Raw genomic sequence first — 24175 nt, forward strand, 5'->3', positions numbered from 1 at the left:
TGGGCTCTGAGGCAGGGCACTGAGATGTTCACGTGTCTGATACAGAGAAAACATGAGGCTTAAAATGGGTGTGAAATCCAGAATCAGCTGACTGTCTGATCACCCAGGGACTGAGTGTAATACACCGCCAGCGACACGTCCAGCATCGAGACATCTGGCTTCCTGACTGATCAAGGGGGTTAGGGAACTGAGTCCTTGGGTTACAGGAGAGCTGGGGCTCAGCTGAAGTGTATAGAAAGGGGACTCTAAAACAAATAGAATCATAGAAATGTAGAGCTACAAGGGACCTCATGAGGTCATCTAGTCCACCCCCTGTGCAGAGGTAGGACCTAGTGCACCTAGACCATCCCTGACAGGTGTTTGTCTAGCCTGGTCTTAAAAAACTCCAGTGATGGGGATTCAATCCCCGCCCCGCCCCAGATAACCTCCTCCAGTGCTTAACTATCCCTAGAGTTAGAAAGTTTGTTCTAAATCTCCCGTGCTGCAAACTAAGCTGATTAGAGATATAGAAATAGAGCTCTGGCTGGAATTTGTCTTTTTTTTTCCTTCATAAAATTTCCATGAAAGGAAAAAATTGCCAATTTTTTGGGGGGGCAAAAATTCAAATAAAATATTTTAACCCCAAAACAAAATAGCTTGATTTGGAAATGCTGCTGCAGTGCCTCATTCTCCCATCCTCCTCTATGAGCCAGGCTCCCTGATTGGCTGACATCGCTGGCCAGGGGCCATGATTCCCCTCTTGCTCAGCTGCCTCAAAGCATGATGTGAGTCACTGGTTGTGGTGCATTGTGGGAGATGTAGTCCAGCCAGGGAGTCCAGCCTATAAAAGAGAATGGAGACATGAGGCATCTGAACTACATATCCCATGAGGCACTGCTGCAGCATGTGTTAATTGAAAAATAAACAGCATCTGAAATGAGCATCAGTGAAAAGTGAGAGTCCAGTGCATTCCTAATTATTGTATTGGGTGCCTAGGCATAGTGTCCGCACTGTGATGGGCACCCTAGAAATACCTAAAATGACAGAGAGGTGGATGTATGGAAAGAAAGAGAGAAGAAAGCAAAAGTCCCATGGTCTGAAGCCCTAGAGAGAAGGGAGCTCACTGTTGGTGAAAGAGAGAAGAGGGGCCCAGAGGTGCTTGAGAACACCAGATGATCAGGAGCTCCAATGTGAGGGAGCTTTCTGCTGCCATCTGTTGGTGAGCAGGGGGAAATGACTGAAGGGGTCAGGCCTTGTTTGCATTTCAGGTATGTAACAGGGTGGGACATTTTGATTAAATGCAGTTAAATTTTCAGTTTGGGGGCAATAAAATGCTATCATCGCTGTGGGGACGTTAAAGGACAAGAGTTGCACTGAGTGTGTCTGGGATGAGGGGTCACCCTGACTATACTCACGGTCCGGCTGTGATGGGGCGGGACTCACCACCTCGGCACCTCCTGCTGGCTATGCTGGGAAGTAGCTTTTGGTTCCTGGTGTGCCTTCCACCACCGTCACTTCTGCTCCACCTCTAGAGCCACGTCACCTCCTTCTGGGCACAGCCCTCCAGCCGTGTCCCACTCCGCTTTCTTTCCGTTTCCATGGGGAACCAGCTGTCTCTAATCCATCCACTTGTCTTGTGGCCTACTACAGCCTTCAGTCTAGCCCCGCATCTCAAGGGGTAAACTGCAGTCCAAATACGGGCCACCCCCTCTGTGGCAAGTGGGGGGCCCCCAACCCAGGGACCCCATAGCCAGCAGCCATATGCTGCCGCTCCTCCAATTCCCACTGACTATTTCCCTGGGCCACTTCCCCGTAGCCCTGGCACCTTCCCAGCCTTTTGTATTAGGGGCCTCAGGCTAGAACTCCCTATTGCTCCCCTAACCCTGCCCAGCACTGCTCTGTCTAAGATATTCCTCTAAGGCAACCAGTCCTTCTCCCTTATATTCTAGGAAAAAAGAAAAGGAGAACTTGTAGCACCTTAGAGACTGCCACAAATCTTCCTTTTCTTTTTGAGGATACAGACTAACATGGCTGCTACTCTGAAACCTTATATTCTAGGGAGAGACTGCCCCTGCTCTGTTGAGCAGCCCTTCTTATATGGCCCTCCCTGTCCCTGATTGGCTGCTCCAACAAACCTTCTCCTAATTGGCTCTCTACAAGCCCTCCCCCCATTGGTTGGGTTTTGCATCGCCTCTCTGTGGGCTGCTTTAACCCTCCATCTATGTGGGTGGGGCAATTGACCCACTACACTGGCACGGCTGGGAAAAGGACCCTGGGCAGGGAAAAGGTGGCTTGATTTCTTTGTAGGAAATACATTTGTGGTAGTAAGGGCTCTGTTAAAACTCCAACATATCGTTGATCTTTGTTGAAGAGTGAGTACAGTGGCACTTCCAAGAGCTGAGTTGAGATGGTTTTGAGGAATATGATACTTCTGAGGTGGTGTCTGGGGCCGAAGTTGCAGAAAGCAGCAGCCTACCTTAGGGACTGTGGTGTGGGCCTCCCTACCCAGCAATCCAAGATGAAATTTCTTCAGCTGGGGCAGGTGGTGGAATTCCTGGAGCAGCCCAGGCAGCACTGACTTGCCTGAATCTTTGCACTGAACCAACCCTGGACAGCCAAGTGGGAATGGGAAGAAGGGAAGTTGCTAAAATGTATTAGCCACTCACAGTGTTGACAGGATGACTGAGGTTGGAGCTATTGCATAGACTCCCTTTCTGGGAGATTTACCTTATATTTTTAATTTATTAATTGTTGGCTTTCTCAAGTTTTTTCTATTGTACCCTCTTTCTCCCTCCAGTAAAGTCCCCTTTGTTTTAAACCCGGTGTTTGTGAATATGGCCTGTCAAGGGATCCCCAGAGAGGAATATATAGTTTCCCTGGTTTCTGGGTTTAGGTGTAGGGGGTGAGTCAGTGTTATTTAAGTTTTCAGAAGGAAACTCTAGATAATTGAGCCAGGCCATATCGCTGCTGACAACTCCTGGCAGAAGAGTTATTGGTCTAAAGATGGGGATGTATGAAGCTAGCTAGCTAGAAACAGCTACTACGTTCCAACCCAGAGGCAGCTGCATTTGAGTTGCACATGATGTGATGGTGCATAGGTAGCTACTATACCCCTTTGGGGTTCGATAGGGTGAAAGGTGCTATAAAAAGATCACTTGGTAATTATTATTATTTTATTTTATTAGTTTATTATAGATTTATCCCTCAAATGATATAGATAACAAGATGAGACCAGGGAAACCACTGGCCAGGTTTTGTCTCTGCAGGTAGAGGCAGTGGGTTTGTTGCTAGTTTACCCTGTAGCCCCTTTACACCACTCTGGTAAAGGATTGTCATGTGGGCTGGAACGACAGCTACACCATTCACAGGCCCCTGACGCACAGGGACCTTAGGGCTGCTCTACACACACATTTCTCTACTGCTTTGACTATGTCAGTTAGGGGTGTGATTTTTTTGTAACCGATACAGTTACATTGGCACAACCCCTCATGTGGATACAGTTTTATGCGTGTCAAGATGGAGGGCACAGTGTTAGAGCAGTAGCCTAGGACTTCGGAAATCATAGTTCAGTTCCCTGCCACAGCCACCCTGTGTGACCAGGGGCAAGTCACTTAGGGGCAGATCCTCAAAGGTATTTCAGTGGGAGTTAGGCACCTAAATACCATTGAGGGTCTGGCCTGGCCTGTCTGCCTCAGTTCCCCATCTGTACAATGGGGATAATAGCACTGCTGTACCTCGCAGGGGAGTTGTAAGGGTAAATATAGTAAAGACTGTGATGTGCTCAGATGCTACAGTAAGGATAGCTTATTCCCCCTTTTGTATGGGGATTGTTATACCGATATAACTGTCTGTGCCCACACTACAGTGGTTGTATTGTTTTAAGTATCCCGGTATAGTTAAAACAATACAACCTTCTAGTATGGACAAGGCCTTAGTGTAAATGAGAATTGGGGGCCAATCATTTGGCTAAGACCTTCACAGCAGTGCAGCCTCGTTGATGGTGCACTGGACTGGAACTCAGTTGACCTCAGTTCTATTTCCAGGTCTGGCACTGGCTGACTTCAGGCAGGTGATTTCCCCTCTCCGTGCCTCAGTTTCCACATGTGTAAATGGGGATCACGATCGTGCCCTCCTTTGTAAAACACTTTGAGATCGACTGATGGAAAGTGCTGTGTAAGGTATAGGTATTATTATTATCATTTAAAAATCAGTTAGTTGTTGGATCCTGGTTCCTGATGGGCCCACGGTTCTGGTTTGGATCTTCCATGAATTTTCTTAAAACTAAAATCGTAAAACTCCCCCAAGTTTTTTTGTTTTGTTTTTTAAAAGGCCTATAAAGCCCAAGCCACTGGGGTTTGAATTATTGTGTAATCACTCACGCCCAAGTAGTGTGAATACACATCTAAGTGTGAAATACTGGGCAATAAATCCATGCCCTGTTGTGTCTTATTGCTTATTTAGTACATGAAACAACATGATTCAGAATAACCAAAACGGGATTGCATCATGTAACTCATTAAAATGAAGGGGAATTAGTAGCTGTGAAATTAAGTGCAATGGGGGAGCTTTTTCCCCCCCCCCGTTTCTCAGACCAGTAATGGCCAGGAGGTTCCCCGAAAGATGTAGAAAACGCTAGCAGTCAGCAGAGAACGCTCCCCGCGCCACTCAGGGAAAATTGCAGGGTGAACACTGTAATTGGGATTTATTTGGCGGCTTGTCCTGACCTGGTTGGAGATGAAAATAGAAAATGAAGTGAAACGAAACAAAAAATCTGGGAACAGAGTGGGATGCGATTTGCAGTGTTCAGAGCTGGTTTGGGAATTCGGGGTGGCTGTGACTCCAGAGGATGGTTGGTCTAGTGGGTAGGGGTCTAGTCTGGGACTTGGGCTCAATTCCTTGCTTAGGTGTTGACCTCCTGTATGACCATGGGAAGATGCCCAAGCCCTAGGGGCTAAAGAACCCCCGGAGCCGTCTGTGTCCAACAGCCTGGCTAAAGAATCCCCTAGAGCAGGGGTGGCCAAACTTACTGGCCCTTCGAGCTGCATACGACAGTCTTCAGAAATTCAAGAGCCGGGGCGTGCCTGCCGGGGTTCGGGGCTTCTGCCTCATGGGAGGCACCTGCTGGGGCTTGGGGCTTCAGCCAAGAAGCTAAATGACTTGCCAAGTTCACACACAGAGTCTGAGTCAGAGCAGGGAACAGCACCTCGGTCTCCCAAGTTCTAGGTGAGTGCCCCAATCGCGGGACCAGCCTTCCCTTCCTCTGTGATATCTACAGCAGCAAGGTTCCCAAGTCGTGGTGTTCCTTGCACACATGGTGCTAGACCCAGTGCACAGTTGGATGCTTTTACTGGTGCCAGGCTTCCTGACTGTGAGGGATTGTGTGTGCAGCACTGTCGGTTGGCATCTGTCTGGCGTACTGCCTTCTGGGGTAGTTTGGGATGCCACTACTTCTCCCAGAGAATTGTGGGTGCCTGGGATCAAGTTCCCACCATTCCCTCTGCTCCATCCCATAATACTCTTTCTTTGCACTGCCAATCGGGCACTAGGGCCAGACTTACAAAGGTATTTAGGTGCCTGAAAAATGCATCTAAATAGTGTTGTACAATGGTAATAATATCACTGCCCTGGCTCACAGAGGGCTGGAGGCTGAGGATAAATATGGTAAAGCTTGTGGGGTGCACAAATACACAGAAAGGGGGGGCCATCAAAGTACCTTAGATAAATAGGATCCTGTGTGGACCAGGACCAAGTGGCAAAGTACAGATGCTGAACTGGATCAGAATTTCCCTCATGTTTGGGGGCATTTGGATCCATAGCAACCCTCGTGAAGGAAATGGGCTGTGACTTGGGTGTATGGCAGCTGCTGGGCACAGATGGACTGTTTTTATCCATTTAAATTTTTGCAGTTATGGGAAATGATGGTGGGGAATCAGACAGTGTCAGACGAGAATTCTTGAGTGACAGTAGATGTTGAGATTCAAACTGTTACAGCTGTATAACCATTAAAACACAAATGATCAGCATCGCTTTCAAAATGTACCAAGTAACTAGCCTTACATCAAACTCTACTAAGTTCTCAAGCAGCGTTTTTACTTTGCCTGTCTATACATTTCAGTTGTTATCCATGGAAATATGTTTTCATCGGTTTGTGTGCTTGCGGCAAAATCAGTGTTTAACAACTTTGTTGACCAAGAAAAATCAAATCCTTCCAAGCCTAATGGTAGTGCAGATTTGGTGGTATGAACTTCAGAACAGGCTAGCAACTCAAGTACCAGCCCACCGGGAATCTGGGTACATATTCAGGTTGCTAGACTGTGCATTGATGTCCACACTACTGTCTTTACCCACACTAGCTCCCCTTGTCCCCCTGTGCTACAGTCAAACACCTTCTGTTGGAGTGTAGACATACCCAGAGATTAATCAGACGCAGAAGGGGCTGCTGATGGCGCACCAGCATTGTGGCTTTCTGCTTGGTAGGTGACAGAGAGCAGGTCTTTAGGGCTCAGACCCAGCGCCAGGCCAGTTCCTGAAGTCTTACATCTTAGCCCAGTTCTGCATCCTCAACTGCCAGTGAAGTCAGGGGTGGGGGTTATTATTGACGTTCAACAGCTAAGCTCTTGTGAAAATCTGGCCCTGTGTGTCTCAGTGGAAGCCACTGGGAGCTGAGCACTTTTGAAAACCGGGCCCTGACTCTGAGGAGCAGAGACCTTGAAAAACTGGTGCTTAGTGTGTAGCTGGGCAAACACCCACTGAAGTTATTAATTCTCATTGAAGCCAATGGGAGGTGCACCAGAGTCAGGACTGGGTAAATACCAAGGAAGGCGCTCAGTATGGGACCCAACCATTCATGTCTCCTTCCTACCTGTCCCCACTAGGCAGCATGAAACCCACCTGTGTCACGGGGGCTCGAATGGGACAGCAAGGGGGTTAACCCAGAGAGGACTTCCAATGGACCAATGGCTCCCACTTCAAGCGTGACCTAGTGGATAGAGCACAGGGGCAAGGGGATTCAGAAGAGCTGGGTTCTAGCCCTGGCTCAGCTACTGGCCTGTTGGGTGACTTCCTTCTCTGCCCAGTGCCTCAGTTTCCCCATCTGTAAAAGGGTGATAATGACAGCACTCTTCTTTGTAATGAGCTTGGAGATCTACTGATGAAAAAGCTAGATAAGAGCTAGGTGTTCGTGCTAGTTAAGATGGCTACCGTAACATGCGCTAAAAGCGCCTTCCTGCTGAGCTGGGGTTGCTTTGGGTTCCAACAGGTCTCCAAGTAGGCACGGCTCCCTTTGCCTCCTGGACAACTTTATTGATGGCTGTTCTGTATATTCCACTAGCATGGAATGTGCTGGGCACAACGGAAGGCACAGCCCCTGCTTTGACGGGCCTGCCATCTGGAAAGCCACCTACTGGGTTGAACCTGGACTGGGGTTTGCAGGATCCCAGACCCAGGTGATCCACTCCTATATCTGGACAGCAGGGACCTGGCATGATGCCCACACATGCCAGTTGCCATCAAGTTGGCTTGTGTGGGCTTTGCTTGGGGTGTGGATGTTGGGCTGGTGAAAGGTGCTCAGACTGGCAGCAGTCATGCAAACATCCCTCATACCAACATGACTCTCCCATGGCCTGAGGAGAGTTTGGTCTCTGATGCCCATTCAGTTGCGGGCATTTCTGGTCAGGCTACCAATTGCAGCGGTATGCAGTGTTGTCGCTCTGCCTCCCCCACCTCGTCTCTCTAATGGCAGATGTGAGGTTTTTTTTGCAGTGCAGCCACCTGCTCATGACAACTTGTTGCATATGGACCACAATCAGCCAGCAGATTAAACAGCTTTTACTTCCCTAGCCCAATTCAAATTGGCCCTGTAGAACAGTGTGTAGAATAACAGCTGCAGTTTAGATATGAGTCTATACGGGCTAGAGTTTCAACAGAGCTCACCACCCACTGAGGCACCTAAATTAAGTGGCTAGACTCAAAATAGCTCAGCATGTTGGATGCATATTGCATGCACATTGCGTGCTGACTGAGCTCTTTTGAAAAGCTGGCCCTTATTTAGCCGCCCAAGTTATTATTATTAATACCTATTAATTAATAATAATCCTCTTATAGTGTTTTTCCATCAGTACATCTTAGAGCACTTTACAATGGAACAACTCACCTGCTTTACATCATTATCCCTGTGATGGGTTGGGGCACAGAGACCCCCTTGGGACTGTCACCTGATGTGCTGAGCCCATTTTCCCTGCCAGCTTGGGACTTCAGTACCTGTCCTGTCTTGTTGATCCAGACACACTAGCCTGCTGCAAATACAGACCCAGGTCTGAACCATATTTCCCAAAGCTGCAGGCTTTAATTGAAAACCATTCAGCAGGTATTCCTGTCTCCAGCGCCCAGATACCGAGTTCCCACTGGGATCCAAACCCCAAATAAATCCGTTTTACTCTGTATAAAGCTTATACAGGGCAAACTCATAAATTGTCTGCCCTCTATGACACTGATAGAGAGATATGCACAGCTGTTTGCTCCCCCAGGTATTAGTCACTCACTCTGGGTTCAATAATAAGCAAAAGTGATTTTATTAAGTACAAAAAGTAGGATTTAAGTGGTTCAAAGTAATAACAGACAGAACAAAGTAAGTTACCAAGCAAAATAAAACAAAAACACACAAGTCTAAGCCTAATACAGTAGGAAACTGAATGCAGGTAAATCTCACCCTCAGAGATGTTCCAATAAGCTTCTTTCACAGACTAGATTCCTTCCCAGTGTGGGTCCAGTAATCACTCACACCCCAGTAGTTACTGTCCTTTGTTCCAGTTTCTTGCAGGCATCTCTTTGGGGTGGAGAGGCCATCTCTTAAGCCAGCTGAAGACAAAATGGAGAGGCTTCCAGGACCTTTTATATTCTCTCTCTTGTGGGCCAAAATCCATTTGTTCTTCTGTTCAAAGTCACAGCAACAAGATGGAGTTTGTAGCCACCTGGGCAAGTCACATGTCTATGAATGATTCAGCTTTTTGCAGGCCGGCACTTTGTTTACATGTTAGTTTGAACGTTCTCAGGAAAGCTCAGATGTGTATTGGCGTCTCCCAAAGTCCATTGTCAGTTAAGTGTTTCTTGATTGGGTACTTACTGAGAATAGTCCTTTCTCAAGAAGTTGACCAAAAGCTTCACTGAGGCTACTTAGAATCAAACACATTGAGATACAAGTACATAGCCGATATTCATAACTTCAGATACAAAAATGATACACACATACAGACAACATAATTATAACCAGCAAACTACAACCTTTCCATAGACACCCCACTTGACCTCCTCTGTACAAGACCTGGTGCAGTCATAGGATCCTGGTTGCAACAATGATTTATACGGTTACATGTCAATAATGTTACAATCCCCATTTTACAGATGGGGAAACTGAGGCAGAAAGAAGGGACATGGCTTGCCGTCAAGTCACCCAGCAGGCTAATGAAAGATCCAGGATTAGAATGCACTTATCCTGAGCCCCAGTGCAGTGCCCTCTCCACTAGACCACACTGTCTGTTTGCATTGTGGTAATGCCTAGGCGCATCAGTCATGGGTCCAGACCCCATGATGCTAGGTGCTGTACCAACGCAGAACACCAAGACGGACCCTGCCCCAAAGAACTTTTGAAAGTCTGGGCCCAGTTGTGAGTGCTCAGTAGAACTAGCTGAATTATTTTAGCTGAAAAATGGTTTCAATGAAAAAGAATTTTTTGGACCAAACTGAAAACAAACTATTTTTCCAGGGGGGGAAAAAAACTGGTCATTTTTTGCAGATTTTGTTTTTTCCAAAATGCAATAAGTCTGATTTTTTTTAACCCAAAAATGGATTGGAAAAAACCAAAACGAAAAGTTTTTGCTCTTCAGTTTCTTGTTTAAAAAACATGAAAACAGTTTCATAGGAAATCAAAAAATGCTGGTTTTCATTTTCTTGCAAAAAATGACTGGGCTTTTTAGATCAATGCTAGCACTGAGCACTTGAAGAGCGGGCTCCCTACATGTGTGTATGTGCATGTGTAAGTGTGTAGATGGGGAGGAAGAATAGCTCAGTGGTTTGAGCATTGGCCTGCTAAACCCAGGGTTGTGAGTTCAATCCTTGAGGGGGCCATTTAGGGATATTGCAGATTGGTCCTGCTTCAAGCAGGGGGTTGGACTAGATTGACCTCCTGAGGTCCCTTCCAACCCTGATATTCTATGAGTTAAAACACTGTGGAGAAAAGCAACATTTTTCCAATCTCAGCCTTGACATATTTCCTCATGCATGTCCTTTAATTCCTATATTTATTTGTATTCACTTTGCGGTCAGGGCCCTGGAGACCTCGATACAGTTTCTTTGCAGAAAATTTATTGCTGAGGAGAAGAACATTTTTCATTACAATATAAAACTGCTGCTTGTTGAGTCTTGCACAGAGGGACTGGAGCATTTCCAATGCCCCGTTTTCACCGGGAACTAGATAACCTTGGGCTCCATTCTTCCCTTTGGCCACAGGCCTATGTGACAACGAGGCAGTGTTATGTAGCGGGGCTGGGCACCAGGACTCCTGGGTTCTATTCCTCAGCTCTGCCATTCCTTGGGGCATGATCCAGCAAGGCACTAAGCAATCCAGCCCTGATCCAGAGAAGCAAGTAAGTTGTCTTGTTGGCTTCAGTAGAATTCACACGCTGAAAGTTAAGCATGTGCTTAAGACTGGGATAACTAAATCTAGATGGATTTCAACAGGATTGGGGCATCTAACTCCCTTGGGCTCTCTAGTAAACCAGTGTAAATACTCTGCATTCTCTCTCCTGTGCTGATTGGCTGCTTGCTCCATCTCCTTCCCGTGCTCTTTATCTAAGGGTCTACACCGGGGCCGGGGCAGGGGGGGGGAAATAGATCTAAGTTACGCAACTTCAGCTATGTGAACAATGTAGCTGAAGTCAATGTGCTTAGATCGACTTACTGTGGTGTCTTCACTGTGGTGAGTTGACTGCTGCCGCTCCCCCGTCGACTCTGCCTACGCCTCTCATGGCGCTGGAGTACAGGAGTCGACGGGAGAGCGCTTGGGAGTCGATTTATCGCATCTAGACTAGACGCGATAAATCGATCCCCGCTGGATCGATCGCTGCCGCCGATCTGGCAGGTAGTGAAGACATACCGTTATTTTACCTGCCCTTGGTGTTCCCCACTTCTGTCCCCCGGGGCTGTTCACCCTAGGTTCCCAGATTGATAGATTTTAAAGCCAGAACAGAGGATTCTTGTCATCTAGATTGAGCTCCTGTATAACAGGCCAGAGAATGTCCCCAAAATAATTCCTAGAGCAGATCTCTTAGAAACAACATCCAGTCCTGATTTAAAAATTACCAGTTATGGAGAATCCACCACCACCCTTGGTAAACTGTTCTGATGGTTAATTACAGTCACTGGTAAAAATGTCTGTGTTCATTTCAGCTTCAGTTTATAATGATAATGTTAGCCCTCTGTCTGCTAGATTGAAGAGCCTGTTATCAAATAGTTGTTCCCCATGTAGGTACTTAAAGACTGTGATTAAGTCACCCCTTAACCTTCTCTTTGTTAAGCTAAATGGATTAAGCTCCTTGAGTCTATCACAGTAAGGCAGGTTTTCCAATTCTTTAATCACTCTCATGGCTCTTCTCTGAACCCTCTCCAATTTATCAACGTCCTTCTTGAATTATTGGCACCAGAACTGGACACAATTTTCCAGTAGTGGTCACACCACTGCCAAACACAGGGGTAAAATAACCTCTCTGCTCCCACTCGGGATTCCCCTGTTTATGTATCCCGGGATCACATTAGCTGGTTTGGCCACAGCGTTGCACTGGGAGCTCATGTTCAACTGAATATCAACCACAAGCCCCAAATCTTTTTTCAGAGTCACTGCTTCCCAGGATAGAGTCCCTCATCCTGTAAGTGGCCTACACTCTTTGTTCTCTGATATATACCTTGACATTGAGCCATGCGTGTCCATGTTCCCCTCCTCCCTGTTGTTCTTACTCCCTTTGAGGTGAGAATTCACCTGGGAATCTCCCCAGCACCCAGAGCTATCCTGATGCCCTCATCGCCCTGGTCAGAGAGTGAGCTTGACCAATCAGGATGCTTGGGGCAAGGCCGGGGCACTGCTGCTGAGCTCTGGCATGGCGGTCAACCCCCTTTTCTCCACTTCCTTCTGCGGTGCCTTGTCTTTCCCGTTAACAAATCCCCTCCTAGGCAAACCCCACCTTGCCCACTCCCCTGTTCCAGTGCATGGTTTGATCCTCAGGCAGGATGAGCCCTGCATAAAACCACTCTGGCATGAAGAACTATGGTGAATGCATAGGGAGGAGTCTTTCCTGAGGCTGCTGGCCACAGACGGACCCTCTGGTTCCAGCTGCCAGACCGACTCACACAGCTTGCGCCACCGAGTTTCACCTCAAGGGGCCTCCTGGAGGTTCAGCCTGGCAGAGCAGTCGTGGGAGGATCGACCTACGACATCACAGCTTCTAAGTGTTCCTTGAAATGTCCTTTAGCCGGGGAACAGTAGGGGCCTTTGTGCCTGCCTGGTCTCCATAGCTCCCTGTGAGCTTCCTAAATGGGACATATGGCCTCAGGTCCCTAGAGATCTTGCAGTCGTCTCCCTATATTTTACAAGGGGGGGTGGCTACTGAGGATATTGGAGTGGGGAAGAGGGTTTGGGGCATCTGGTAGTAGTGGCCTGAAACGAACGCTAGAAGAATCTTGTCCATTCCTTCTTCATACCATCTCTAAGATACAGACTTTCCTATCCATCCACACAGCTAAAAACTCTCGCCCAGGCTCTCATCCTCTCAGATCTCAGTCACTGCAACAGCCTCTGGCCATCTGGCCTTGACAAATGCAATCTTGCCCCACTCTTGTCCGTTCAGCATGCTGCTGCAAAGATCATTTTCCTAGACCATTTCTTTGACCACACCGCCCCTCTCTTTGCATCCCACCACTAACTCCCCCTTCTCTGTCGCATTGAGCACAAGCTGCTGGCCTACGCTTTCAAGGACCTTCCCGGCTGATCCCCACCATCCCTATCATCGGTCGTTCGCTAGCGAGATCTCAATTCCTGCCTCCCAGCCCGTGATGCCAGTCCCACGTCGCGCATTTTCAAACAAGCCCTTTCGTGCATTCTCCTGTCTTGCTTAGGGATTGCTCCTCGTGACATTCACAAAGCTACCTCATTGTCCACCTTCAAGAGCATCCTCAAAACTCTCCTTTGCCCTGAAGGCTACAAAAAACTTGACCAGGGTGAGGCTGCTGGTGTGCTGAGACCACTCCCTGTCCATAGGTGGTGGGTATAAGAGGCCAGGGGAGGCTAAGTCTCTCCACACAGCCAGCCTGCCACCTTTGGAGTGTGACACCACTGAACGGGTGAGTGCCCTGACCATGGCCCCGCCCATGCTTCGGCCCGCGTCCCTGCTCCTACTCTTCCCCCCCGAGGCCCCGCCTCTTCCCATCCCTGCTCCACCCACATGGGAGCCTTGTGGGAGAGGGCAAAGAGGCGCAAGTGGTGCAGGTGGGTCTCAAGGAGGGGACTGAGTGCAGCCAGGGGCGGAGTGTGGGTGGGGCTTTGGAGGGAGGTGGCTGAGTGTGGGTGGGCCTTGGGGCGGGGCCCCAGTCTGGGCACACGCAGCCTCCCCAGATGGAGGAGTCACATGCTGCCCATGAGTGTCATGCTGACTCCTTGTGCTTCCTTGTCCATCTGTCTGTCTCCAGCTGTTGTCTTGTCTTGTACTTTGGTCATCAGCTCTTTGGGGCACGGACGGGTTTTTTGTTCTGTGTTTGTATAGTAACTAGCACAATGAGGTTTTGGTCCATGAGTGGGGCTCCTACATTGAGGCAAAGGGCCAGTTTCTGCTCTCTGTGTCAGCTGTGTAAATCAGGAGTAACACCCCATCTTTGATGGAAAAGCTCTGGATTTACACCAGGGCATCACTGAGTAGATTCTTGTCAAGATACTTTGCCCTTTGAGACTGCTGCCCCAGAAATTAGAGTTCCAGAAAATGTTGACAGTGAACAGACATCCTTCATCAATACATGGCAACCAGGTCTAGAGAGGGGCACTGCTGCCTCATAGAAGGGTCCATGTACCTTGAACCAGGTCTCAGAGCCAAACATCCCCGAGTTTTGGGGGAATTTGGATCCAGATCCAAAACTGGATCAGAACTTTGCAGCTGGCCAGTGCCTCTCTAATGGGCCAAACCAAAATCCTGGTTCTGAACACCCCTGAACTATGAAGATGGTCAGATCCTGCCAAGATCTAGCAGGTCAAGAAAAGCACTTCCTAGAGGATCTACAAACTTGTCTTTTAGGTCTGCCTATATTATGAGCTGAGCTGGCTGACTGGGATGTGAGTAAATAATTTTGTTTTCATGATTCCTTGCTTCTGAGCTAAAGAGCCAGTTTCTACAGGGAGAGCTGTAAAAGACTCACCTCTTCTATGGCTGATGCACAGAAGAGGATCCATAGGGCACACGGCCCAGTGGGTTACCTATATTTCCAGAAAGGTGTGTTTTCGGCCAGGCCAGAGGTACCACAAGGAAATGATGTGATTTGAATACATCTGTTTCCAGATCGAATCGGTGATTAGCGGCATTATAAAGTTTATATTGAACAGAAATAGCTGAACCAAACCTTTTCAGGCTCAAGGTTCAGCTTCTGTCTGCCAGGAACTAAAGCCATAGTCAGAATCAGTGTCAGGAGTCAAGCTGAGGGTCATGCCTGGACTCAGAGAGTCATGCCGAGGGTCAAGCCGGAGTCAGGAACCAGGGAACCATGGAGTGAAGTCAGAGTTTGATAGCAGTATCAAAGGTCAAACCAGAGTCGGGCAACAATGCCAGATTCAAGCTGGAGCCAGGGTCCAGTACAGCAGCAGATCAGAACTTCACTCAAACAACTTCTTGTGCCTCCTGGTTTAAGTAGTGCATCCGGGCCAATCTGTGGGCTGGAAGTCGGCTCCAATCAGGAGCTTAGTGGGCGGAGCCTCTGATGGGTTAGAGTTCTGCTAATCCCCTCCCATGCTAGTCCTGGAGAGCTTTTGGGTGGTGGTTGTGGACTGGGCACTGCACGAGTGGGTTCAAGATCCCTGATCCCTCACACAGCTCAGCTTGAAGACTGAACAAACTGTGGGTCAGTCCTTTAATCTAAACTCCTTGGCCTGTCTCTAACCAGCTGGTTTAAATTGTGTTCAATGCCGTTCATGCTCCAAGAGTCAGTGTCTGCCTTCATTTACCTCAGTGTAAATCCCCACTAAATTAGACAAAATCACTCTAGATTTGGATCAGTTGAACTGAGAGCAGGATCCTGGCTTCATACTTTCACTTAAAAGAGGAAAATAAGTATTTACAAGTAAATTAGGGTTGGGATTTTTAAAGGAGCGTAAGAGGTTTAGCTGCCCAACTCCCTCTGGCTTGCAATGCCCTTTGGCCTCCTAACTTCCTTCTGCTGCTGTGCAAAATTTTAAATCAAAATTGTATGTTTTTCTAAAAGATCTGCTCTAGTTCAAATAGGAATCATTTCAGGGAAGCTCTCTGGCCTATGTTATGCAAGGAGACCCGACTGGTGGCCCTTCCTCACAATCTATGAATATATATGGATCTGTGAAAATTGTGTATGGCCAGCCTCAAGCATTCAAAAAGCCAGAGCTGGAGTCCCTAAAAATCACAAGATCAGCTTAAAAGATTACAAGACGTTAAAAAACAGCAACTTTTGCATTCGTTCTGTTTGCCTTTTGGTGTCGTTGCCTTTAGGCGTCATGTTTTCAAGCTTTTTCTGGGCAACCCTGCTGCAGTAGAAATTTACTTTTCTGTTAATGGAAGCTGAAATTTCCACCTAATCACAGGACTTTAGGAACTGGATCTTTCAGAAGACCACCAAATATTGCAAGACAAGCAATGAAGTCCTGAGCATTGGCAATGTTGAAATTCAATGCTCAGATTCCTGCCGATGAGGCCTATGTTGTAGCAAAGTTTGGGGCCCATGTGATGCAGTGAAATTTACCAAGACCCTGGGGCCAAATGGGGATGGGGAATCAACTCAGAAGATGGGGCTTGGAAGAACCAAGGGCATTGCTAGAGAAAGAGAGAATTTCCCCTTCTTCCCATCTCCAAAACACCAGCATTTTTTTTTACTGGAGTTTTTTATGACAAACTTTACTTTACATTTGACATTTAAAAGCCGATTGGATCTTTCCTCCAGGCCAGCAGGAAATGGAGATATTTACTGGGACATTATCGGTGCTCGTGGAGTGAGCGAGATTTACTCTGACAGAGAGGCTGGATTATAGATACCTAATGTCCGGCCAAGGCTCCAATGACTCAGTGGGAACATATGCAGGGGTAGCATTGGGAAATAATTTATTGCGGGACTTTAACTTTTCCAGTGAGAGGTATCTGGGAGCTGTAGAGGGGCCTAATAAGAAGAATAATGTCCATTCTTCTATAGCACAGTGGTTCTCAAATGGTAAACCTTAGGCTATTTATGACCTCAGGGCTCTTCCAGGAGGGAATCCAAGTTCTGTCCTGGGGTTTCTTGCTAGTTGCAGTCCAGGGCTTTCTTAGAGATTCCAGTCCAGAGGATTTTCCTGCCACCTGAATTAGAAATATCCAGCCCCTCTCTGTTTGGTAACCCAGCCCCTCGTTGCTCCTTCCCATCATTATTATATAAGTAGAGCTGCTTATTATTAAGATTGCTTGTCAAAGGAGTGGAGAGATTCAGACAATGAGCCCAGGGAGCGGAGATATTGGATGAGGAGCTGGGTCGGGGGGACGGGACAGGATTGGGATCGGGGAAGATTGGGATTGAGACAAGGAGCGTGTGTGTGGGGAGATTAGGACTGATTGTGTGTTCTTTGTTTTCTGGGTGCTCAATCTGAGATCCTGCAGCGTGATTTGCCGAAGTGTTGGCACTCACCGTTGCCTCTGTGGCCCACGGGTGCTGTGCTGAACTCTGTAAATTGCTGTGTGATGCTATCTTGGACAACCAGGTCCTAGGTAGCTCAGATCAAACCAGTGGAATCTTTTGACCTGAGGCTCAAGTGACCTGGCTCCCCAGCTGTGAAATGAGCATCATCACATCCCCTGAGCTCACAGGAGTGTGGGGAAGAGAAAGTCATTAATCGTTGTGAGCCACTTGGGTACTGCAGCGATGAGTGTCACAGAAAAGCCCCTGAGGAGAATAACAGTTCTGTCTTCAGAGCAGGGTTTGAATAGAGGCCTCAGGCCATGCATTGACCATGGGAGCACTGTCCATCGTGTGTACTGAATGAGGCAAGGTCCAGTGCAAAAAAATCATATGTGATCATGTGATTCAAGACAGTTTCATGATGCGTATGCATGGGGCAGGGGCACCCCGAAATTAAGGTTGCATGGGCCCATGGGCGGTGCTTCCCCAAACCACCCCATGTGGCCCTGCTCACACTCCTCCCCAAAGCCCCCTCCTGCTTGTCCTTTCCCCCTTGGCCCCAGCCCAGGCAGGCTGGTCCTCTTCAGGGGGCTAGGGTGGCCGGGACTTGGTGGGGGCTGGAGGCACTGGGGCTGCCCGGCCTGTGCTTGGGAAGGGCTGGGGGCACTGGGGCTGAGGGGGCCATGCGCTGCTCGCTCTGCGCTGGGGCTGGGGCTGGGGCGGGGTGGTGGTGGCTGGCAGCCGTGCGGAGGGGGTGGTCTCTGGCGGAGGAAGTGGGGGTGGGTCCCCGGGGGGGAAGGGACGGCTGGGGGCTAGCCTCCCTCAGCTGGTGGTTCACCCGCTGCCCATGCAAGGGCCCCTTTTAATCATCGCATTTCCTAACTTTTGAGGGTGTGACGTTGCCACCTTAATAATGTGGGTTTTTAAAATATTTTTTTTCTGTGCCTAGAGCCTCGTGTTTCCAGTGCCCATCAAAATGCTGGTGCACCGAGAACATAAAAAATAATGACCCCAGGTACCCCCTATTGCTAGTTGGCCTTTTTTGAACCCCAACTCACCCAAAATGGACCATTCACTGGATTCCTCATGGTGGGGGAGGATTCTTCTTTGATCTAGAGCAGCAGCTCTCAACCTTTCCAGACGGCTGTAGCCCTTTCAGGAGTCGGATTTGTCTTGAGGACCCTAAGTTTCACCTCCCTTAAAAACGACTTGCTTACAAAATCAGACTTAAAAATACAAAAGTGTCTCAGTCACACTATTTCTGAGAAACTGCTTCCTTTCTCCTTTGTACCATCTATTTATCAAATAAATCCATTGGAATATAAATATGGTACTTACATGTCAATGCACAGTTTGCAGAGCAGGGTAAACAAGTCATTGTTTGAATGAAATTTTAATCTGTACTGACTTCACTCAGTGTATTTTTCTGTAGCCTGTTGTAAAACTGGGCAACTATCCAGAGGAGTTGCTGTACCCCCTGGAAGAATCTGCATACCCCCGGGGTACATGTACCCCTGGTTGAGAACCACTGCTCTAGAGCACCTGACTCTGTTATTCTAACCAAATAAAAAGGAGAGGTGTGAGCCCCAATGTTTATAACATGGTTATTATGGGAGCACCTAAAGGCCCCAGGTGAGATCAGTGCCCCATTGTGCTGGGTGCTGCAGACACAGTTACCAGTCCCTGTCCAGTAGGGTTGCCAACTGGCTAATTGCACAAACCCAACCACCCTTGCCCTGTCCCTGCCCCGCCCCTGCCCTGAGGCCACACCCCTGCCCCGCCTCTTCTCCGAGGTCCTGTCCCCCGCTCACTCCATCCCTCTGTTGCTTGCTCTCTCCCACTCTCACTCACTTTTACTGGGCTGGGGCAGGAGGTTGGGGTGCAGGAGTGGGTTCGGGGTATGGGTTCTGGCAGGGAATTTGGGTGTGGGAGGGGACTCAGGGCTGGGGCAGGGGGCTGGGGTGGAGAGGGAGTACAGGGTCTGGGCGGTGCTTACCTTGGGCGGCTCCTGGAAGTGACGAGCACGTCCCTCTGGCTCCTAGGCTCAGGGACGGACAGGCAGGCCCACATGCTGCCCTTATCCGCAGGCGCTGCCCCCGCATCTCCCATTGGCTGCTGTTTCCAGCCAATGGGAGCTGCGGAGTCAGTGCTCGGGGTGGGGACAGCATGCAGAGATCCCCCTGGTTGCCCCTGAGCCTAGGAGCCGGAGGGACATGCCGGTCGCTTCTGGGAGGTGTGCGGAGCCAGGGCAGGTAGGGAGCCTGCCTTTGCCCCACTGCACTTCTGTCCGGACTTTTAGTGGCCTATTAAAATCTCCCAGATTGGTTTCAGTAGCCACTGGGAAATTGATTCCAATTCTGTGAGACTCCTGGCCAATGCGGGGGAGTTGGCAACCCTACTACACAGAGAAACAAAGTGATTTGCCCTAGGTCAAACCGCAGTGGTAGAGCGGGGATTAGAAATCAGATCTCATGATTCCCAAACTTAATAATATTCTCCCTAGACCACCCTGCTGTTTGCGTGCCTGTTTGTCCCAAAGTTTGATAGTGTAGCATATGGCACCATGTACAATACCAAGGTGCTCTCAGACTTCATTTCTTACTGTTGCGGCATTATTACCTGCCTCATTTAGATTAAATCTCAGGAAAAACTTCCTAACTGTCAGAACAGTAGGACAATGGACTAAACTATCTAGAGAGGTCAAAGAAGCTCCTTCACTGGAGGTTTTCAAAAAGAGACTAGGAACAGCCATCTGTCTTGGATGGTTTAGTCACAACATCCCCTGCACCCTGGCCAGGGGTTAGACTAGATGTCTCTTGCGGTCCCTTCTAACCCTCTGGTTCTATGGTTCTATGATTACCTAAGGGGCCACACTCATGGATCAGGGTCCCACTGTGACAGGTGCTGTACAAAGGCAGAACAAAACATAAGAACATAAGAACGGTCACACTGGGTCAGACCAAAGGTCCATCTAGCCCAGTATCCTGTCTTCTGACAGTGGCCGATGCCAGGTGCCCCAGAGGGAATGAACAGAACAAGTAATCATCAAGTGATCCACCCCCTGTCACCCATTCCCAGCTTCTGGCAAACAGAGGCTAGGGACACCATCCCTGCCCATCCTGGCTAATAGCCATTGATGGACCTATCCTCCACGAATTTATCTAGTTCTTTTTTTAACCCTGTTATAGTCTTGGCCTTCACAACATACTCTGGCAAAGAATTCCACAGGTTGTGGAAGAAATACTTGTGTGAAGAAATACTTCCTTTTGTTTGTTTTAAACCTGCTGCCTATTAATTTCATTTGGTGAATCCTAGTTCTTGTTTTATGAGATGGAGTGAATAACACTTCCTTATTTACTTTCTCTATACCATTTATGATTTTATAGATCCTGTCCCACTGCTCAATCCAGTCCTCTCTGCCCCAAACAGGGTAAAGTCACAGGAGTCCTAGCAAATCCCGGATGACCTGGAATCCTCTTGCTACAGGCCTGGCTGATGAGTCTTGCCAAGATACTCAGGGTCAAACTGATCTTCAGAATTGGGGTTGGAAAGCAATATTCCCCAAGGTCAGATAGGCAAATGCTTTGGGGGGTCTTCACCCTCCCCTGCAGCGTGAGGCCTGGGTCACATGCTGGGATCATTTGGGCATGTCTCCCCTTATCAATTCCCTGCCATTGCAGGGGCCTTGTGGTCCCCTCAGTCCATCCTGTTCTCTGCCTGAGGACTGAAACGCTTTAGTCTAACTAAAGTCACTGAGCTCGATCTAGGGGTGTCTGGGTGGAGGAGGTCAGACTAGGACCTAATGGGCCCTTCTCACCTTAAACTTCATGAAACAATGACACCTCCCAGGCCAATAGACCAGCATCTGGCTGGTCTTGTGTCTTTGCTCTCGGCAGTATATGAGGAAAACACAAGGACAGTGCTGGGCCTCAAATCACTGTGTTTACTAAACAGATATGAGCAAATGAGGCCTAGCTACGTACCTATGGAGCTGCTCTGTAAGTCTCTAGTGGCTTCTGTAATAGAAGACGTTGAGGCCTGCTAGAGGCCCCCCCTCCCCCAACTATTTAAAGGAGATGCTACCCAATTCCTATCCCAGTGGTGGGTGGGGGGTTGGGTCTCTGCACCGCCATCCCCCCAAAGCAAAGGGAGACACGTTGCTCACTTGTCCAAGCAGGGAAAATGCTCCCTACAGCAACAAGTGAAAGGTGAGACCTGGGCTCTGTGCCAGGCTCCTAATGCCGCTGAGCTTGGCAGCTGCCTCTCCCGCCCCGCGGCTCTTCCTTCCCAGAACCTGGTCTGTAATTACACGCTGGCCTCCCCTGAAAGATGCTGGGAGGGGTGAAAGCAACCCGAAAAAATGAAAGGAGCCGGAGAAAGAGCCGAACATTGTGGCGGTTGTTGGAACCTGCTGAAACCAGGATGGTAGCCTTGTGAAGGACCCAGGGGGCTGATTAATAGAGTTGCTAACTTTCTAATCGTGCAAAACCAAACACTCTTGCCCTGCCCCTCACCGGATGCTCCGCCCCTTCACCGAGGCCCCGCCCCCACTCAGCCCATCACCCCTTCCTCTGCTGCTTCCCCCATCTGCAGTAGCTACCCCCACAACTCCCATTGGCTGTCTAAGGGTCGCAGGGACACGTCGCCACTTCTGGGGAGCTGTGCAGGACCAGGCAGGGAGCCTGTCAGCCCCACGCCAACCAGACTTTTAACACTCCGGTCAGCAGTGCTGACAGGAGTCGCCAGAGACCCTTTTCGACCAGGTGTTCCGGTCAAAAACCGGACACCTGACAACCCTACTGATTAAAGCTGGAGCACTGGGATCTGGCCTGGCAATCTCGGCAATGAGTCTCCAAGCAACTAAGGGCCCAATATGACCTGCTGGTGCACCTCAGGGGGATTATACCCTTGGGGAGGGCAGGAGGCCCTTGCCCCACTGTCCCCCACACCCTGGGATTCTGGTTTTATTGCAGTCCACCCGCCATACATCTTCCCTGCACAAGCTTCTGAGGCACTGAGGCATGCGGATCTCCTGGTGCCAGGACCACACGCTTTTAGGACCGCAAGCAAGGATCCCCCCAGTGGAGTGATGACTAAAGATGCCTTGTGCTGCTCATCACCTGCCCTGCCTAGGGTGACCAGCTGTCCAGTTTTTGACCAGAACAGCCGGTCGAAAAGGAATCCTGGCAACTCCGGTAAGCACCACTGACTGGCCCTTTGACTGTCTGGTTGGTGGTGTGGCACAGCGGGGCTGGCAGGCTTCCTGCTAGCCTCTGCACTGCCCAGCTCCCCTCTCTGGTTCCTATGTGTAGGGGCAGCCAGGAGGCTCCGCACGCTGCCCCTGCCCTAAGCACCACCCCCGCAGCTCCCATTGGCCGGGAACTGCAATGAATGGGAGCTGTGAGGGCGGCACCTGCAGAGCTACCTGTCTCCGGTCTGTCTCCGGCCGCTGGGAGCCTTGAATGTGCCACCGCTCAGAGGCAGTTGTGTGTGCTAATGGCTGGGAGGGGGGACTGGGAGTCAGGACTCCTGGGGTCTATTCCCAGCGTGGGGAGGGGAGTCGAATGGTTAGAGCCGAGAGGGCTGGGAACCAGGCCTGGCTCCAAGAAGGGAGTGTCGTCTAGCCATTGGAGAAGGGGACTGGGAGTCAAGACTGCGGGGTGATATTCCCAACTCTGAGAGAGGAGTGGGGTCCAGTGGTCAGAGCAGGGGGGTGGGCCTGGAAGTCAAGAGGCCTGAATTATATTTCCAGCTCTCCCAGTGACTCACCGCATGAGCTTGGGTAAGTCACCTAACCTCTCCGTGAGTCAGTTCCCAGCCCTGAAACTGAGGATAATCCTCATCAGCTGCAACTCATTACAGCGATACAAGAGGCAAAATGATCACTTTCGAGGCGCAAAGGAAGCCTTGGAGGCAAGGTGCAGGTGTTATTAATTCTCAGCATTGCTGATCGCATGCACTGGGCTGGGGCAGCTCTTCCAGGCTCACTCCAGCTCCCCAAAAATCCTGACCCAGCAGTCAGCGGGTGTTGTGTGAAGCCAGGGATGGGTCCTTGGATGGCTTCTTGCTCTGGTCCTTTCAAACAGCCAGGACCAGCTGGGGGAGGGGGCGGTTGTCTGAGGTGGGACTGGGGCTGTGTCTATGCTGAAACCACTACAGCTGCGGCACTTCAGGGTAGACACTTGCTCCGCGGACGGGAGAGATTCTACGTCATTCAGGGGGGTGTGGCTATTTCACACCCCTGAGTGACTTAGCTGGGTTGACCCGACTTTTTATTGCAGACCGGGCCACATGATTCTCTCTCACAGGTGCTTGGGCCAGCAGGTCATGCTCACGGGCGCAGGGCTGAACTGATCACCCTCTGTGGGGGCGAAGGAATTTTCTCCCAGGACAGATTGGCAGAAATCCAGGGTGTGGGGGCGGTTTTCCTTCCTCTGCAGCATGGGGTGTGAGCCACTTGCTAGGACCCTCTGGGCATGTCTCTATCGTTTCCCTTGGGCAGTGGGGCAACCAGGTCCCTCCCGTGCTCTGTCTGTGGCATACAATAGTTTCGTCTCCTGAATACTTTGGTCTAGTTCTCATTGCTGGGCTCACTGCGGAGGTGGCTGAGTGGCACTGAGTGTCCTGTGTTATACAGGAGGTCAGGTGAGATGATCCGGTGGCCCCATTTGGCCTTAAACTCTATGACATGGCCAAGATCGTGGCATGTGAGGTCAGTGTGGGTTGGTACAACGTTGGCCTACATCCCTGCTTCCAGGTTCATGTAAGGCCTGGAACACGCCCCAGTTATCCCTGGAAAACACCAGCTCGAGCATGTAGAGGTGCCTGTCATATTCCAATTGTGCCTTTTTATGATACACTCTCTATAAAGCGGGCCTGGCACCGGGAGGCTAACGTGGTATAGTATCATCTAATAAAGTGATAGAACATGACAGCTTTCAAGGAGGATCCACACCAGCTCCACTCAAGGGATCTGGCAGCTGGCACTTGGCCATGGGGGAAGTTGAAGGGAAAGAAAAGGCAAAGAGCCGGGAAGAGGGAGTGTGCAGACTTCTTCGCTGTTATTTGACCAAGTCATACGTGGCATTCAAGAAGGATGTGGATAAATTGGAGAGAGTCCAGCGAAGGGCAACAAAAATGATTAGGGGACTGGAACACATGAGTTATGAGGAGAGGCTGAGGGAGCTGGGATTGTTTAGCCTGCAGAAGAGAAGAATGAGGGGGGATTTGATAGCTGCTTTCAACTACCTGAAAGGGGGTTCCAAAGAGGATGGCTCTA

The 24175-nt window shown here is 49.5% G+C and overlaps 1 protein-coding gene across 1 annotated transcript in view; it reads right to left on the bottom strand.

Annotated features, from left to right (window-relative positions):
* Nucleotides 1-16231, bottom strand: part of ATP5MC2 (ATP synthase membrane subunit c locus 2) — a 231272-nt gene extending 215041 nt beyond the window's left edge. The window contains exon 1 of the mRNA XM_073318448.1: nt 16228-16231. The gene's annotated coding sequence lies outside the window, so the exon portion shown is untranslated. The remainder of the gene's footprint in view (nt 1-16227) is intronic.
* Nucleotides 16232-24175: the final 7944 nt, after the last annotated feature.

Source organism: Lepidochelys kempii, chromosome 20, assembly GCF_965140265.1.
Source record: "Lepidochelys kempii isolate rLepKem1 chromosome 20, rLepKem1.hap2, whole genome shotgun sequence".
Lineage (NCBI taxonomy): Eukaryota > Metazoa > Chordata > Testudines > Cheloniidae > Lepidochelys > Lepidochelys kempii.